General features: G+C 41.2%; 1 non-coding gene and 1 pseudogene across 1 annotated transcript; both read left to right on the forward strand.

The window, feature by feature from the left end:
- The first annotated feature begins 7,187 nt into the window (after window positions 1-7,187).
- On the forward strand, window positions 7,188-7,305 carry LOC126459574 (5S ribosomal RNA; annotated as a pseudogene).
- Window positions 7,306-11,168: 3,863 nt separating this feature from the next.
- Trnas-cga (transfer RNA serine (anticodon CGA)) lies at window positions 11,169-11,243 on the forward strand. Its single transcript has one exon. It is a non-coding gene; the product is annotated as a tRNA-Ser (tRNA).
- Window positions 11,244-18,259: the final 7,016 nt, after the last annotated feature.

Here is an 18,259-nt window from a genome sequence, read left to right on the forward strand (position 1 = left end):
TTTTTCAGAAACTCCATGGGTGCCAGAAAATCTACTGTCTAAATACGAAAGTTGTGAACATTAAAATAGTTATTAATGCTGTAAGTTTTACTGTATAATAATTCCTATTGACAAGACTTTAGAAGTATTCTCTCAGTATTTAACAGCTGTTTCAGTACTTAATCGCTGTAAGGATCAGAGGAAACTGACAGGCACCAATAAACCTACTTAATACTGTAAGTTTTGTAGTAAATAGTATTCATTGTTTTCCAGCCATGCCTTTCCTGTCCATTTGAGGCTCGTATTGATAAAGATGTTGTAATCAGCTTCCCCAACTCCGCTGGAACTTGTTATAAATGAACTGTAAACAAAACGTTTGCTTGACATCACAAACATTTCGCCATAGTTTTATATCAGTGAATCACTGCTTGCAATATGTCCATTAATGATGGAGAACTGAAACTGATTAATTGGCGTTGTTGTATATATTACTGGTTAACGTAAAGTTGAAGTTCAATGTTATTTAAGTGGGTGGGAAGATCACGTCAGCTACATCAGCGAAAGTACTTAAAATAATAAAATTACAATAATAAAATTAAAATAAAGATCTGCTTTATAAATGATGGTGGCAATAGCTTATCAGCCTACTTTTCATATTATCGTAATTTGTATTAACAGTTTATAACGGCAGCTGCTTAGTGCGTTAATCTAACCAGCGTGGCCCTATTACTGTGCCCTTGACGTAGCGATCAGTGATAAATGTATCACTTCCTGATGAAGTACCAATATCGTACCTAACGAGGTTGCCTCCATAAACTAGATATATAATCTTCGGAAACAGAACTCTCACCCCGTCCTGTGGTACAGATAGATGCATCAGATCGGTATCAGACTGAAGAACGCCAGAACATATAATGGATATTAACAGGTAGTCAATATGCCAAGAGCCTTTTGTGCCGAAATCTCATAGCAATGTCTCCGTTCGCCGCTATTCACTTCGCAAATGAAAATGTCACATGCTTATGTGCTATATGAACTTGCGTCAACGTGTGCTTTCATTTCGCCATGTTTTATCTTCGTTCAACCAGTCAACTTTAAGAAAACTGTTAAACATCATAATATAGAACGTACTTGTAGGTATCTGAAACTTATCTGCGTGACGAGAAGGTATTTACAAATTTCAGAAACTATACTCTCTATAGCTATACTCTCTATAGTATATAACGATTATGAACTATTGGTATTAATATGTGGTGATTAATAAACAGTTTCTCGATACATTTGTATTTTATTTTGCAATAAATTCTGCTTAGCTTTTTCCACCTCTCTCTCTCCTACGTAACTATAATATGAGTTGTTTACACACGCCTCCAGGCCCTCAACTCCAACCCCAGCGATCACCACTTCCTCAGATCGTCTACATGAGATCGTCTTCGTTACTGCGACGTCCATCGAATAAGCAAGGCACATCTGTGAGCAAAATCTATTCAAAATGCAAGCCATCCTCCAGTCGAGGCACTGATAATTTCTGATACCACTCGCTGACTGCAAACTTTGGGACTGTTTGTTTTTGTGCAAGTTGTCTTACAATCGACTGCTATATCATCTAAATTTTCACAAATAAGTTTTATGAGGCTCGCAGATACGCTACTGCAGTTCGATGTTGCTAGACAGTATAGGTAAAAGAGTATCGCAGTACAGTTTCTCGATGGCCTATTTATCTTTACGACAATCGCGGACGTAAAACCGATGATTCAAGAGCTGTAATGTTACAAAATATCAGCATACGAACATAATATAAAACTTATGACTGTCTCTAAGAAGAACGTAATGTGAGACACGAAGAATTTTCGAAGATTACAGAGATTCCGCCAATGCCAATTTGATTTTGACAAATGGTGGCCAAAAGAGGAAAATTTCTCCGCGACAGGTCCCTCTCCCGTAGAAGCTAAATGGAATCAGAAACGGTAGGTCATCGCAAACCTTGCTGAAACTGTGGTTCTACGTTGAGGATGAAGTATTCAAACTCAAAATCGTCGGTTGATGCAATGTGGGTTAGAGATTTTACACCTGAATAACAATCACAGTCCAACTACCGCAGAGGATGAACTTCCGGACTACGTAACAGACTGCGGCTTGTTCCGTCAACGCTAATCAAAAGGAATTTTGCTTATGAATACGGTAGCGAGGAGGCATCACAACTGAGTTTCATGTGGAACCTTTGTTGTCACGGTTCATTATCGTGAGTTCATGAAGAAACTACGTAACAACTACTGGTTTTGTGAGACTGGACCACTTATTCTCCACGGCAATACATAGATAATGTCAAAACCGAAAGCTACGTGAATATGGCCAGTTTGGAGATCATTCCGTCAGGCTTCGACTTATCGCGAAAGTTCAAACAACGTATGCGTTGAAATTGCTTTCCTTCTCTGGAAAAAATTTCACGAAGCTTTACACAAGCTGTTTTGATGATAAGAGATGGTTTTTGTGTTGGAAAAACAAGGCGTCGCAGACGATGGATCTTGGTGAATGGAAAGAAAGAACAACAACTTATATCCGAGGAGGGGTAGCGTAAAATAAATAAGTATGTAGATACACAAAATATTGTGAGCATTATTTGTGAATCACGTGTTGTCGGTTCCTTCGAAAATAACAAATAGCAGTAACAGTTATCAAGATGAAATAGGATGTATCCGTTGGAACACATCACATATGATGCCGCCTGAGAACTTTCACGAGAAAGTTTTGTATGTTTGCCTGTGAGATGTTTAGTTATTTTGTTCCGGGAATTTCTTAAATCAGAACCGTTGCCCCACATATAGATACAAAAACAAACCACTACCCATGTATTCTGTAGAGTCTGGTTTATAGTAACACGACGTGTGCAGATCTCCAGGACTGCGTTGTATTCTCGAAGTATCGAGCTCGTCATTAATTACTTACTTATATTTCAGTCTCTTAGTTTCTCATGTTTAATTCATTTCGAAAATGAATTTTCTATAATGTACATTATTTGTCAAAATTTCCTTTTCTATTGCAGAGAGTCATGATATTAGAATCAGAAGACAGATTTAATAACACCCGTGTATGTAATAATTGCGTATTAAGACCGTACAGAGACACTAAAAGCGCCAGACACAAATACGAGTTTTCGTTTTTTCTGTCAGCTCGATCTCAGTAAAACCCATGTTATATCATGCCAGTATTGATAATGTAATATGAGTTAAGTTCGGGCCATACAGCCCAAGAATGACATGTTACTGGCCTTACCTTAAATCACATTTCATGAGTCCGCTTCCACGATTGTTTCTCTGGATTCTCTGGATTCTGGAAAGAAATCAGGGATTTACCTTTTATTTAAACACGGTAGACTAAAATGGCTTAACTCTGAGAAATGTCACAGCATTCCAGTGTTAATACGAGGGCAGTTCAATAAGTAATGCAACACATTTTTTTTCTCGGCCAATTTTGGTTGAAAAAACCGGAAATTTCTTGTGGAATATTTTCAAACATTCCCGCTTCGTCTCGTATAGTTTCATTGACTTCCGACAGGTGGCAGCGCTGTACGGAGCTGTTAAAATGGCGTCTGTAACGGATGTGCGTTGCAAACAACGGGCAGTGATCGAGTTTCTTTTGGCGGAAAACCAGGGCATCTCAGATATTCATAGGCGCTTGCAGAATGTCTACGGTGATCTGGCAGTGGACAAAAGCACGGTGAGTCGTTGGGCAAAGCGTGTGTCATCATCGCCGCAAGGTCAAGCAAGACTGTCTGATCTCCCGCATGCGGGCGGGCCGTGCACAGCTGTGACTCCTGCAATGGCGGAGCGTGCGAACACACTCGTTCGAGATGATCGACGGATCACCTTCAAACAACTCAGTGCTCAACTTGACATCTCTGTTGGTAGTGCTGTCACAATTGCTCACCAGTTGGGATATTCAAAGGTTTGTTCCCGCTGGGTCCCTCGTTGTCTAACTGAACACCATAAAGAGCAAAGGAGAACCATCTGTGCGGAATTGCTTGCTCGTCATGTGGCTGAGGGTGACAATTTCTTGTCAAAGATTGTTACAGGCGATGAAACATGGGTTCATCACTTCGAACCTGAAACAAAACGGCAATCAATGGAGTGGCGCCACACCCACTCCCCTACCAAGAAAAAGTTTAAAGCCATACCCTCAGCCGGTAAAGTCATGGTTACAGTCTTCTGGGACGCTGAAGGGGTTATTCTGTTCGATGTCCTTCCCCATGGTCAAACGATCAACTCTGAAGTGTATTGTGCTACTCTTCAGAAATTGAAGAAACGACGTCAGCGTGTTCGTAGGCACAAAAATCTGAACGAACTTCTCCTTCTTCATGACAACGCAAGACCTCACACAAGACTTCGCACCCGAGAGGAGCTCACAAAACTTCAGTGGACTGTTCTTCGTCATGCACCCTACAGCCCCGATCTCGCACCGTCGGATTTCCATATGTTTGGCCCAATGAAGGACGCAATCCGTGGGAGGCACTACGCGGATGATGAAGAAGTTATTGATGCAGTACGACGTTGGCTCCGACATCGACCAGTGGAATGGTACCGTGCAGGCATACAGGCCCTCATTTCAAGGTGGCGTAAGGCCGTAGCATTGAATGGAGATTACGTTGAAAAATAGTGTTGTGTAGCTAAAAGATTGGGGAATAACCTGGTGTATTTCAATGCTGAATAAAACAACCCCTGTTTCAGAAAAAAATGTGTTGCATTACTTATTGAACTGCCCTCGTATTTAACACATTACCTATTACATCAGTTAAAGACTTACTGACGGTAATCTTCAACGGACGAAGTTCTATTTATACTTTTAAATATCCGATATGTCTAACGCGAAACACGAGCGTCCGGACCCAGTATAATGCTGTCAATCTAACAGCTCAGAAGGGCAAAAAAATTTGATTTAATTATTTCATGCAATTATTAATCGTATTAAAAATTTAAAATATTTGCATTATCTACTGGTAAAGAGCTGAAGAGTGGCACATGAAAACGGGCCCCGATTACTAGACTGCTCATTGTCTCCCACCAATTGTTATCTGTTGTTTATTATTTCTTTATTATTTAATAATTACATTTTTATCTATTTTTTGTTGAAACTGCTCGTGCCGGGCAACAATTTGCGCGTAATTTGTGAGCAATCTGTACTCGGGTTGGTTTTTCGTGCGCTTCCCTGTATAGTCTCTTAGTTAAAGTTTTAAGACAATACCTCAAGTATTATAGCAAGAAACTGTGTGTATATCTTGAGGGAGCATAATTGACGGCACGCAAATTACAGACACTACACTGCTCCAGTATTTGAGGGTGAGAGCACTTAGCGACTATCAACAAATTTTACAAAACAAAAAAACAAAAAATGTTTTACTGCATTTTCCCTGTTCATCTAGTAAAACTTCAGAAACGAGAATAATATTTTTTTACCTTTTCATCACTAAATCTACTCGCAACATATTTTGCAGACAGTACCGTCATAAAACAGTGAACGGCACATAGTTCAGGACATATGACGTCATTAACAATGAGCTGCATGAGAAACTAGCTTTCGCTTAAAACGGAGAACAGTCACATTTAGTGACTTGTGTCAAATTTTAGACAGGATTTCAAACTTTTTCTAAACTTTTTCTCGCTTAGATTCTTAACGTCAGATTTTTACACACTTACTTATTTATAACAAATACGACGTTTAAAGCTGGGAATGCGATTCTTTAACTAAAGTAGGGCAGCGTATTGTTGGAAGCATGGATATTAAGTGTCTAGTACCCTTCTGTATAATCGAATTACGGAAATCTTTGTAGACACAATTCTTGTTCCAGTATTACAACTATACTTTGTAGTATATTTATTTCAGAGAAGAGTAGTTGTCTTAACGTCGAAGTAAATTAATGAACATATAAACTGCAAAGCATTTGTCAAAATATCACGTTTTTCAAAAAGATACCTGCAGGCTGTTACAAAACACCATATACAATTCTCATAACAAAGTTTTGAATCCACATTTTCATGATATATGATTCAACAACCATTAGGAATATTGAAACAAAGCCACTCACTACCAGATTCTGGCTTTAAAAAGTTACTGCAAAGTGCTATTTGGTGATTTCAGCTATCATGTCGTTTCGCAATGAGCATCTGGTAATGCGTTAATAAATTTTATACGACCGTGTCCTACAGAGGACCGATGTATGTTTCAGAGAGCCATACACAATGCATTAAAGCGTTACAAGATGCTCTCTTGAATGCCGCATGTCCGTCGAAATCGATAGACAGCAAATTGTAATAATGACGTGGCAGTTAGAAGCGGATGATAACTACTTCTAAACAATTGTTTCTCTAAAACATATTAGTCCCCTTATTAATTTTTCCAAAAGACTTAGTCTGTAACTCTTTTACGAATAGATCTGTAGAGAATACATAACTTTTCTCGTTTTCAGGGTTCCTTGTCTCATTCGACAGAAATAGAACCGTTATAGGATCACTTTGCCGTCCACATGTCTGTCTGTCCGAATGTTAAAAACCTTTTTCTCAAGAACGGGTAGACGTATGAAGCTGAAATTTATGCCACATACTAAACTCTACAGTCGCGTGATGGTGCAAAAATTGAAGCTTTTAGGTCAAAATAATCTAAAGATAAGGCCAACTATGTTAGACGTGTTGAACTCACTCACCTAAACCATAGGATGCCTCCCGTTGACCAGCAATCATAAAATTTGGCAGGAAGCAAGTTTTCACAGAATAAGTGAAGGAAAATTTCTATTCTCTCTTTGTCTAGCCTGCTTATCGTCCATGATTCATTTCCATACATGGCTACACCCCAGACAAATTCCATCAGAAAAGACTTCCCGACAATTAAGTCTATATTCGATGTTAGCAAATTTCTCTTGTTCAGAAACGCTTTTCTTGCCATTGCCAGTATACATTTTACACCCTCTCTACTTTGACCATCATCAGTTATTTTACTGCCCAAACAGCAAAATTTATTTAGCACCTTAAGTGTCTCGTTTCCTAATCTAATTCTCTTAGCATCTCCTTATTTAATTCGACTACATTCCATTAGCCTCGTTTTGCTTTTCTTGATGTTCATGTTATATCCTCCCTTCAGGACAATGCCCATTCCGTTCAACCGCTCTTCCAAGTCATTTTCTGTCTGTGATAGAATTACACTGTAGCATTATGATATCAGGCAACGGTCTTGCCGCAGTGGATACACCGGTTCCCGTTAGATCACCGAAGTTAAGCGCTGTCGGGCGTGGCCGGCACTTGGATGGGTCACCATCCGGGCCGCCATGAGCTGTTGCCATTTTTCGGGGTGCACTCAGTCTCGTGATGCAAACTGAGGAGCTACTCGACCGAATAGTAGCGGCTCCGGTCAAAGAAAACCATCATAACGACCGGGAGAGCGGTGCGCTGACCACACGCCCCTCCCATCTGCATCCTCAGCTGAGGATGACACGGCGGTCGGATGGTCCCGATGGGCCACTTGTGGCCTGACGACGGTGTGCTTATTATGACATCAAATGACGGGCAAGACGCCAAAGTCAACAGTGTCATCGACGAAGTAGATACAGCTTTTTGTCAACACAGTACACGTGTCTTTGTCTTCATGAGGTGCATTGATATTCAACGCTTTCCTTGTACCACCTAAATTTATTTGTTGCTCATATTGGAGTGATGTCGAGAAAAGCTTCCATTTTGAATAAAATATAATGGACACAAAGGTAAATGCACTGAGTCGAACAAACCATCTCTGCCTTGAGACTCGCCAGCTAAATTATCATTTTAAGTGGCTGGATTGCAAAACTAGATCAAATATGGCGCTAGATATTTTTTCAGGATGAATTAAAAATCGAGAACAGGAAATTAGAAACATCGAATCTTTAACAATTTGTTATTACACGAAACGCTAATATTGCTAATGAATCACTCCGCGACTCCTCGCAGGCCAGTATAAAAACTGAACAGTTTTTGACAGTCGAACGTATATTTAACAACGCCACCTTGATTTTGACCTTCTTTCTTGAGTTGAAGAACGTCTTAAGTTATCTACTGAATTAAACGAATATTTATAGTCTAACTATTAACATTTTAGCTTCAATTTTTGAGTGACATAGTTCTTACTGCGTTCTGGCAAAGGTCTGAAAGCGTCTCTGTGTATTTTCTTGCTGCGACAATCTTTCTCCCAGATTACACATAGTGAAAATGAATCACGCATTACAACTGCAAGTAGCCGCAAAAGACATTATTTTATGCTCTTTTAAGGCATAAAACTTAAAAACAACTTGTCGTAACATGGAACTATAATGTTATCCAGTGCTCAACTTTTCTTAGCAAGTATCTATTTATAATTTACAATTTACATATGGATATACAGTTAATGGCTCTAGATGGTATAAGCTGCGTACTACCACGAGTGTCAGGAAAACAGCATATTTTTAGCTAACCATGCATCGTGTTTTTATAATTCATTTCAGCGCACTGCAGACAGTATCAAAATTTGTTCAGATATAATCTTAATTTACATTAACCTAAATTAAGACGAGGTGTTTGGCGAGAACCAAGGACATGTAACGCTAGTTCCCATCTGGCAGTTCTGAGAAACTGGTGTCAGAGCATGATCTGCAACAGGATATTGCATGTTGCTAGTATACACACTCGGCCTATGCCCATTCATCGTAATCTTTCACTAGCTTAACTGTCTAATTCCACATTCATGAGAAGACGAATAATTACAGCAATGTTCCACTTTTGGGGTATTATTTAATTCTGGAGAGATTCTGCAATTCGTTTTATGACTTCCTCTTGTACTACGTTTCCCCCAGCGTTACTCACAGCGCGCATCTCGTGGTCGTGCGGTAGCGTTCTCGCTTCCCACGCCCGGGTTCCCGGGTTCGATTCCCGACGGGGTCAGGGATCTTCTCTGCCTCGTGATGACTGGGTGTTGTGTGATGTCCTTAGGTTAGTTAGGTTTAAGTAGTTCTAAGTTCTAGGGGACTGATGACCATAGATGTTAAGTCCCATAGTGCTCAGAGCCATTTGAACCATTTTGTTACTCACAAATGGCATCAGTCTTTTTCCCCTTCGTAATATCGGAAGGCACCATACACATTTTCTGGAATTACTCCCATAATGTACACTATACAGGTATGATCAAAAGTATCCGGACTCCCCCAAAAACATACGTTTTTCATATTAGGTGCATTGTGCTGCCACCTAATGCCAGGTACTGCATATCAGCGACGTCAGTAGTCATTAGACGTCGTGATAGAGCAGAATGGGGAGCTTCGCGGAACTCACGGACTTCGAATGTAGTCAAGTGTTTGGATGTTACTTGTGTCATACGTTTCTACGCGAGATTTCTACACTCCTAAACATCCTTAGGTCCACTGTTTCCCATATGATAGGGAAGTAGAAACGTGAAGGTAAACGTACAGTACAAAAGCGCACAGGCCGACCTCGACTGTTGATTGACACAGACCGCCGATAGTTGAAGAGGGTCGTAATGTATAATAGGCAGACATCTATCCAGACCACCACACAGGAATTCCAAACTGCATCAGGATCCGCTGCAAGTACCATGACAGTCATGCGGGAGGTGAGAAAACTTGGATTTCATGGTCAACCGTCTGCTCATAAGCTACACATCACGCCGGTAAATGCCAAACGATGCCTCGTTTGGTGTAACGAGCGTAAACACTGGACGATTGAACAGTGGAAAAACGTTGTGTGAAGTGACGAATCACGGTAGACAATGTGGCCATCCGATGGCAGGATGTGGGTATGGCGAATGCCCAGTGAACGTCATCTGCCGCGGTGTGTAGTGTCAACAGCAAATTTCGGAGGCGGTGGTATTATGGTGTGGTCGTGTTTTTCATCGAGAGGGCTTGCGCCCCTTGTTGTTTTGCATGGCACTACCACAGCACAGGCCTACAATGAAGTTTTAAGCATCTTCTTGCTACCCACTATTGAAGAGCAATTCGGGATGGCGATTGCATCTTTCAATACAATCGGGCACCTGTTCATAGTGCACGGCCTGTGGTGGAGTGGTTACACGACAATAACATCCCTGCAATGGACTGGCCTGTAGAGAGTCCAGACATGAATCCTATAGAACACCTTTGGCATGTTTTGAAACGTCGACTTCGTGCCAGGCCTCGCCGACCGTCATCGATACCTCTCCTCAGTGCAGCACTCCGTGAAGAATGGGATGCCATTCCCCAAGAAACCTTCCAGCACCTTATTGAACGTATGCCTGCAAGAGCGGAAGCCGCCTTCGAGGCTAAGGGTGGGCCAGCACTACATTAAGTTCCAGCATTACCGATGGGAGGCGCCACGAACAAGTCATTTCCAGTCAGGTGTCCGGATACTTTTCATCATATAGTGTAGTTATATTTATTATTACTTACTGATGCTGCTGATTTATATCTTAATCTAACCAACATTTAAGGAAGCCTTCTAGTGCATGTACACAATTTTCTCTTCACTTTTACTTTCCATTCAAAATGCCATACAAACCGAAGAAATGAGGTGCCCACACAACGTGATTTTACGGTTTGTCTCCCGCATTTACATCTACATCTACATCTAGATCGACTCTCTTCAAACCCCTGTAAACTACATGCCAGAAAGTACTTTTCATTGTAACAATTATTAAGGTTCTTCCCACTCCATTCACGTTAGAGAAGAATGACTGATTAAACGCCTCTGAGCGCTGCAATTAACCAGGTCCTCGCGATGCCTAGGTTCTTCACTATTCCGTTATATTCTTTAGCGGATCAAACAAACCTATCATCAGAATGAGATTTTCACTCTGCAGCGGAATGTGCGCTGATATGAAACTTCCTGGCAGATTAAAACTGTGTGCCGGACCAAGACTCGAATTCGGGACCTTTGCGTTTCGCGGATAAGTGCTCTACCAACTGAGCTACCCAAGCACGACTCACGGCCCGTCCTCACAGCTTTACTTCTGCCAGTACCTTCTCTCCTACATTCCAAACTTTACATTCTGGAAACAACCCCCAGGCTGTGGCTAAGCCATGTCTCCGCAATATCCTCTCTTTCAGGAGTGCTAGTTCTGCAAGGTTCGCAGGAGAGCTTCTGTAATGTTTGGGAGGTAGGAGACGAAGTATTGGCACAAGTAAAGCTGTGAGGACGGGACGTGAGTCGTGCTTGGGTAGCTCAGTTGGTAGAGCACTTGCCCGCGAAAGGCAAAGGTCCCGAGTTCGAGTCTCGGCCTGGCACACAGTTTTAATCTGCCAGGAAGTTTCAAACCTATCATCATTTTGTGTACTATGAGTATTTTCAGTTGTTTTCCTTATCAGATTTTCAGAGTCAGTTGCTGATGTGTAAATTACTATTACCTTCTATCGAGTAATATACAGCAACTGAAGAGAAACAATTTTCCTTTGAGTGAAACTTGTGATTCCTGCCACTCGTTTGTTTCGCGGGTATTTCTGAATGACCTTTACCGTTCATACTTTATAATCTTTTGACTTAACATTAGATTCAAGTATTATGTTCTAGGATACAAATTAATGGGAATTACGACAAAGCAAGTGCAGCGAAGTGACTTAGAAAATATGATTTGATGGCTCTGTCGTATTCTTGTCAAGTTCAGGTAGCGCTTTATGACTAACAGGTAAACTACAAACTGGTTGAACCTAGCATGGGGAACTATGTCTGTGTCATGTTGGCTCTGTTAACAATTTACTTATACCTGGTAATAACAAGTATCTAAGGACTGCTGTTTTGTTGATGTCTGCAATCTCACGTACTTACAATTCATTAGAGATTCAGCACATGTTCAGCTTCAACTATCCTTTGTGTTTCATATTTATTTGCCAATAATCTCGCGAAAAATAGTTTTTCTTGTTTTATGGTACTTTTAAATTTGTAATTTATTTTTTTCGTTTTTCTCTTTTTGTGTCTTGAGTATATTTTCGATTAATATTTACAGAGTTAGTTACTTAGTTCCATGTTCCGTGATCATTTGCACGATAAATCGTAATGATGCGGAACGAGTCGTTTTACATTCACGTCACAAATTTAATTGTAAATATGGCTACAAGCTGAACGTTTACAAGGTATTTTTTATTAAAATATACAGATGGTATTTTTTATGAATATATAGAGATGAGTTAGGAATACCTAGCCACCACCTTTTACACATTGCGATAACAGATATTCTTCTATGAATACAAACAGTTTTGAAGAAGAGAGTTTTTCAGTTCGTTTTCGAATTTTATTTTGCTGTCTGTCAGTCATTTTGCATCAGTGAGTAAGTAATTAAAAATTGTAGTTGCGGCATTGTGCACTCCTTTTTGTGCTAAAGACAGCCTTACTGTGAACTGATGAATGTCAATTTTCCTTCTGGTATTGTAATCAGGTGTATCATTATTGCTTTGGAATGCAGTGGACTATTTACGGCAATCTTCATGAGGGAATAAATATACTGTGAAGCAGTAGTCAGGACGCACAAGTCATCAAACAGATGTCAACAACGTGACCGTGGGCGAGCACCACATATTATTCTTACAGCTCGTTTTCGAAAGCTTAAGAGTTTCTCTCTTAAAGATGAGTTACCCCAGAAGATTACTAAATCAAAATACGTAGATTAAGTAAACTGACTGACTTGTTGCTCCCCAAGATTTACAATGATTCTAAGTACAAATGTAGTTGAGTTAAGCTGCTTTAGGATCTCCAAATGTGCTTTTCCAGTTTAAATTCTCAGCCATATGGACTTCTAAGATTTCTGAAGCTTCCACCCTGTTTAGTATTTCCCACCATGTGTCACAGTTACCACTGGTGTAGTTACTCGAGATCCGTCGAACTGAATATGTAGTATCTCTTTAAAATCGAGGGTGAGACCATTCACAGGAAATCAGGCAATGATAATCTTAAGAACATTGTTTACTATTCCTTCTGATGCTGTATGTACGCTTGGATTGATTCCAATGCTAGTGTTATCTACGAAAAAGAACTAATGATCGTTATTGTAGCCGGCCGGGGTGGCCGAGCGGTTCTAGGCGCTACAGTCTGGAACTGCACGACCGCTACGGTTGCACGTTCGAATCCTGCCTCGGGCATGGATGTGTGTGATGTCCTTAGGTTAGTTAGGTTTAAGTAGTTCCAAGTTCTAGAGGACTGATGACCTCAGAAGTTAAGTCCCATAGTGCTCAGAACCATTTTTTGTTGTTGTATCTTAGACGGAAGATCTTTTACATATATGAGCAACAACAGCAAACTTGAGCTTCGGCCTCGAGTAACCCCATATGTAATTTATCCCCAGTCAGAATAATGTCCCGGGACTGCATTGGATCAGTACTGCTTTCTGTATACATTTGATCACATATGATATTATTCATTAGTTAGCTATATCATTAGTCCCATAGAAATCTAATTTATCTAGGAGAAAACGTGATTCTCACTGTCGGATGTCTTCGATAGGTCGCAGAAAATACCAATCGGCGCTATTTTGTTATCTAACGCCTGTAAAATTTGGTGAGTGAACATGTGAATGGCATTCTCAGTAGAGCAACTCCTCTGAAATGAAAACTGTGGTTTTCAGAGGATATTATTGTCTCTTACGTGAGTTGCTGTTATACAATACATCATCTTCTCAAAAATATTGATAATGGTGTCATTACTGAAACTGGTCGGCAGTTATTGATGTATCTGCTGCTACCTTTCTTACGTATAGGTAGAGATATATCAACAATGGCACATTTCAGTCTCTCTGGGAAAGTGGTTTGAGTTAACGACCATTACATACATCAGTTAAGACAGGGCTTATAATACGGGAGCCGCGCGGAGTGGCCGCGCGGTTAGAGGCGCCATGACACGGGTTGCGTGACCACTCCCGCCGGAGGTTCGAGTCCTCTCTCGGGCATGTGTGTGTGTGTGTGTGTGTGTGTGTGTCGTTCTTAGCATAAGTTAGTTTAAGTAGTTTGTAAGTCTAGGGACCGATGACCTCAGCAGTTTGGTCGCTTAGGAATTCACACTTATTTGGACATTATACGGGAACAACTATTTAGTACTTGACTGGAAATGTCGTCGAAACCAGTCGATCTTTCATGTTTGACGAATGATTAATTTTCCGAAGAAGAAGTTGACGATCCATTCATGCAACTGAATTTTATGGGAGTTGCATTTGCAACGTACTGCTGCGAATTTTTCTTGAATTGTTTGTCCCTTTACTTTCTACTATATTTAAGAAATGATTATTAAACATACAATAGAAAAAGACTCACTGCAAAGGAATTATTCGAATGGGACGGAACTCGATAGATGTGATGTACGTGTATGGACAAAGAAGTGATTGCAGTTTCAGAAAAAAATGGATTATTTAGTTAAGAAAAAGAGCTTCACAATCTGAGCCGGTTAATAACGAGTTTCTCCACCTGTGGCCCACACTTACGGAGTTCTTCGACCCTTGACAATGACTGACGGAGATGCTGGACGTCCTCCTGAGGGATATCGTGCAATGTTCTCTGCAGTTTACGTGTTAGGTCGTCAAAATCCCGAGCTTGTAGGATGGCCCTGCCTGTAACGTTCCGAAGTTCTCAATTAGGAAGAGGTCTGGCGAACTTTCTGGCCGAAGCACGGTTTCGCAAGCACGAAGACAAGCGGTGGAAACTCTCCCCGTGTGCGGGCAGTGATTATTTTATGGGAAAGTAGGGACAGGTTCACTTGGCACGATGCTCAACCAAGAGGGCGTAGAATGTCGCCGACGTAGCGCTGCCACGAATGATAACCTCGTGCGTCCTGGTATGAAAAAAAATGGCACCCCAGACAAATAATCCTGGTTGCATGGCCGCATGACCCCAAGGCAGTCTGTGGCGTCTCCAGACACGCCTTCGCTGGTGATCGGGGCTCATTTTGCAGCAGGACCAATCACTGAAGGCAATTCTACTCCAGTCAATGAGATTTTAGGCAGAAGACATAGCTGGAAATGCCCCGGACAGCGGAAGAATAGCAACCAGACTGTCGCCCGCCATATGGCCCGACAAGAGGAGTGATGGTCTGAGGTGTCATTCCTTTTCATAGCAGGACACCTTTGTTTGTGATCCGTAGCACCCTTACAGCACAGCGGACGTCGACGACATTCTACACCCCAGTTTTGTTACCCTCCTTGGGAAGCCATCCTGGGCTATATTTCATAATCATCGCCCATACACGGCGAGAGTTTCTGTAGGTTGTACTACTGCTTATCAAACCTTGCCTTGGCTAACAGGGTCCCCAGACCTAGACCTGATTGAGAACTTTTGGAGTATTATGAGCAGAGCCCTCCAAGCAGCTCGGGATGTTGAACAGAATATGGCACGATATCCCTAAGGACCTACCGCCATGAACCATGGACCTTGCCGTTGGTGGGGAGGTTTGCGTGCCTCAGCGATACAGATGGCCATACCGTAGGTGCAACTACAACACAGGGGTATCTGTTGAGAGGCCAGACATACGTGTGGTTCCTGAAGAGGGGCAGCAGCCTTTTCAGTAGTTGCAGGGGCAACAGTCTGGATGATTGACTGATCTGGCCTTGCAACACTAACCAAAACGGCCTTGCTGTGCTGGTACTGCGAACGGCTGAAAGCAAGGGGAAACTACAGCCGTAATTTTTACCGAGGGCATGCAGCTTTACTGTATGGTTAAATGATGATGGCGTCCTCTTGGGTAAAATATTCCGGAGGTAAAATAGTCCCCCATTCGGATCTCCGGGCGGGGACTACTCAGCAGGACGTCGTTATCAGGAGAAAGAAAACTGGCGTTCTACGGATCGGAGTGTGGAATGTCAGATCCCTTAATTGGGCAGGTAGGTTAGAAAATATAAAAAGGGAAGTGGATAGGTTGAAGTTAGATATAGTGGGAATTAGTGAAGTTCGGTGGCAGGAGGAACAACACTTTTGGTCAGGTAAATACAGGGTTATAAATACAAAATCAAATAGGGGTAATGCAGGAGTAGGTTTAATAATGAATAAAAAAGAGAGCGGGTAAGCTACTACAAACAGCATAGTGAACGCATTATTGTGGCCAAGATAGACACGAAGCCCATGCCTACTACAGTAGTACAAGTTTATATGCCAACTAGCTCTGCAGATGATGCAGAAATTCATGAAATGTATGATGAGATAAAAGAAATTATTCTGGTAGTGAAGGGAGACGAAAATTTAATAGTCATGGGTGACTGGAATTCGAGAGCAGGAAAAGGGAGAGAAGGAAATATAGTCGGTGAATATGGATTGGGGGAGAGAAATTAAAGAGGAAGCCGTCTCGTAGAATTTTGCACAGAGCATAACTTAATCGTAGCTAACAATTGGGACAGAGAATTAGGAACCAGGTTTTAAATTGTAAGACATTTCCAGCGGCAGATGTGGACTCTGACAACAATCTATTGGTCATGAACTGTAGATTAAAACTGAAGAAACTGCAAAAAGGTTGGAATTTAAGGAGATGGGACCTGGATAAACTGTAAGAACCAGAGGTTGTACAGAGTTTCAGGGAGACCATAAGGAAACAATTGACGGGAATGGGGGATAGAAATACAGCAGAAGAAGAATGGGTAGCTCTGAGGGATGAAGTAGTGAAGGCAGCAGAGGATCAAGTAGGTAAAAAGACGAGGGCTAGTAGAAATCCTTGGGTAACAGAAGAAATATTGAATTTAATTGATGAAAGCAGAAAATATAAAAACGCAATAAATGAATCAGGCAAAAAGGAATACAAACGTCTCAAAAATGAGATCGACAGGAAGCGCAAAATGGGTAAGCAGGGATGGCTAGAGGACAAATGTAAGGATGTAGAGGCTTATCTCACCAGGGGTAAGATAGATACTGCCTACAGGAAAATTAAAGAGACCTTTGGAGAAAAGAGAGCCACTTGTACGAACATCAAGAGCTCAGATGGAAACCCAGTTCTAAGCAAAGAAGGGAAAGCAGAAAGGTGGAAGGAGTATATAGAGGGTCTATACAAGGGTGATGTACTTGAGGACTATTTTATGGAAATGGAAGAGGATGTAGATGAAGAAGAAATGGGAGATTTGATATTACGTGAAGAGTTTGACAGAGCACTGAAAGACCTGAGTCGAAACAAGGCCCCGGGAATAGACAACATTCCATTAGACATAACGACAGCCTTGGGAGAGCCAGTCCTGAGAAAACTCTACCATCTGGTGAGCAAAATGTATGAGACAGGCGAAATACCCTCAGACTTCAAGAAGAATATAATAATTCCAATCCCAAAGAAAGCAGGTGTTGACAGATGTGAAAATTACCGAACTATCAGTTTAATAAGTCACGGCTGCAAAATACTAACGCGAATTCTTTACAGACGAACGGAAAAACTGGTAGAAACCAACCTCGGCGAAAATCAGTTTGGATTCCGGAGAAATGTTGGAACACGTGAGGTAATAGTGACCCTACAACTTATCTTAGAAAATAGATTAAGAAAAGGCAAACCTACATTTCTAGCATTTGTAGACTTAGCTTTTGACAATGTTGACTGGAATACTCTCTTTCAAATTCTAAAGGTGGCAGGGGTAAAATACCGGGAGCGAAAGGCTATTTACAATTTGTACAGAAACCAGATGGCAGTTATAAGAGTCGAGGGGCATGAAAGGGAAGCAGCGTTTGGGAAGGGAGTGAGACAGGGTTGTAGCCTGTCCCCGATGTTATTTAATCTGTATATTGAGCAAGCAGTAAAGGAAACACAAGAAAAATTCGGTGTAGGTATTAAAGTCCATGGAAAAGAAATAAAGACGTTGAGGTTCGCCGATGACATTGTAATTCTATCAGAGACAGCAAAGGACTTGTTAGAGCAGTTGAACGGAATGGACAGTGTCTTGAAAGGAGGATATAAGATGAACATCAACAAAAGCAAAACGAGGATAATGGAATGTATTTGAATTAAGTCGGGTGATACTGAGGGAATTAGATTAGGAAATGAGACACTTAAAGTAGTAAAGGAGTTTTGCTATTTGGGGAGCAAAATAACTGATGATGGTCGAAGTAAAGAGGATATAAAATGTAGACTGGCAATGGCAAGGAAAGCGTTTCTGAAGAAGAGAAATTTGTTAACATCGAGTACAGATTTAAGTGTCAGGAAGTCGTTTCTGAAAGTATTTGTATGGGATGTAGCCATGTATGGAAGTGAAACATGCACGATAAATAGTTTGGACAAGAAGAGAATAGTAGCTTTCGAAATGTGGTGCTACAGAAGAATGCTGAAGATTAGATGGGTAGATCACATAACTAATGAGGAGGTATTGA

This window comes from Schistocerca serialis, chromosome 2 (genome assembly GCF_023864345.2).
Source record: "Schistocerca serialis cubense isolate TAMUIC-IGC-003099 chromosome 2, iqSchSeri2.2, whole genome shotgun sequence".
Classification (NCBI taxonomy): domain Eukaryota; kingdom Metazoa; phylum Arthropoda; class Insecta; order Orthoptera; family Acrididae; genus Schistocerca; species Schistocerca serialis.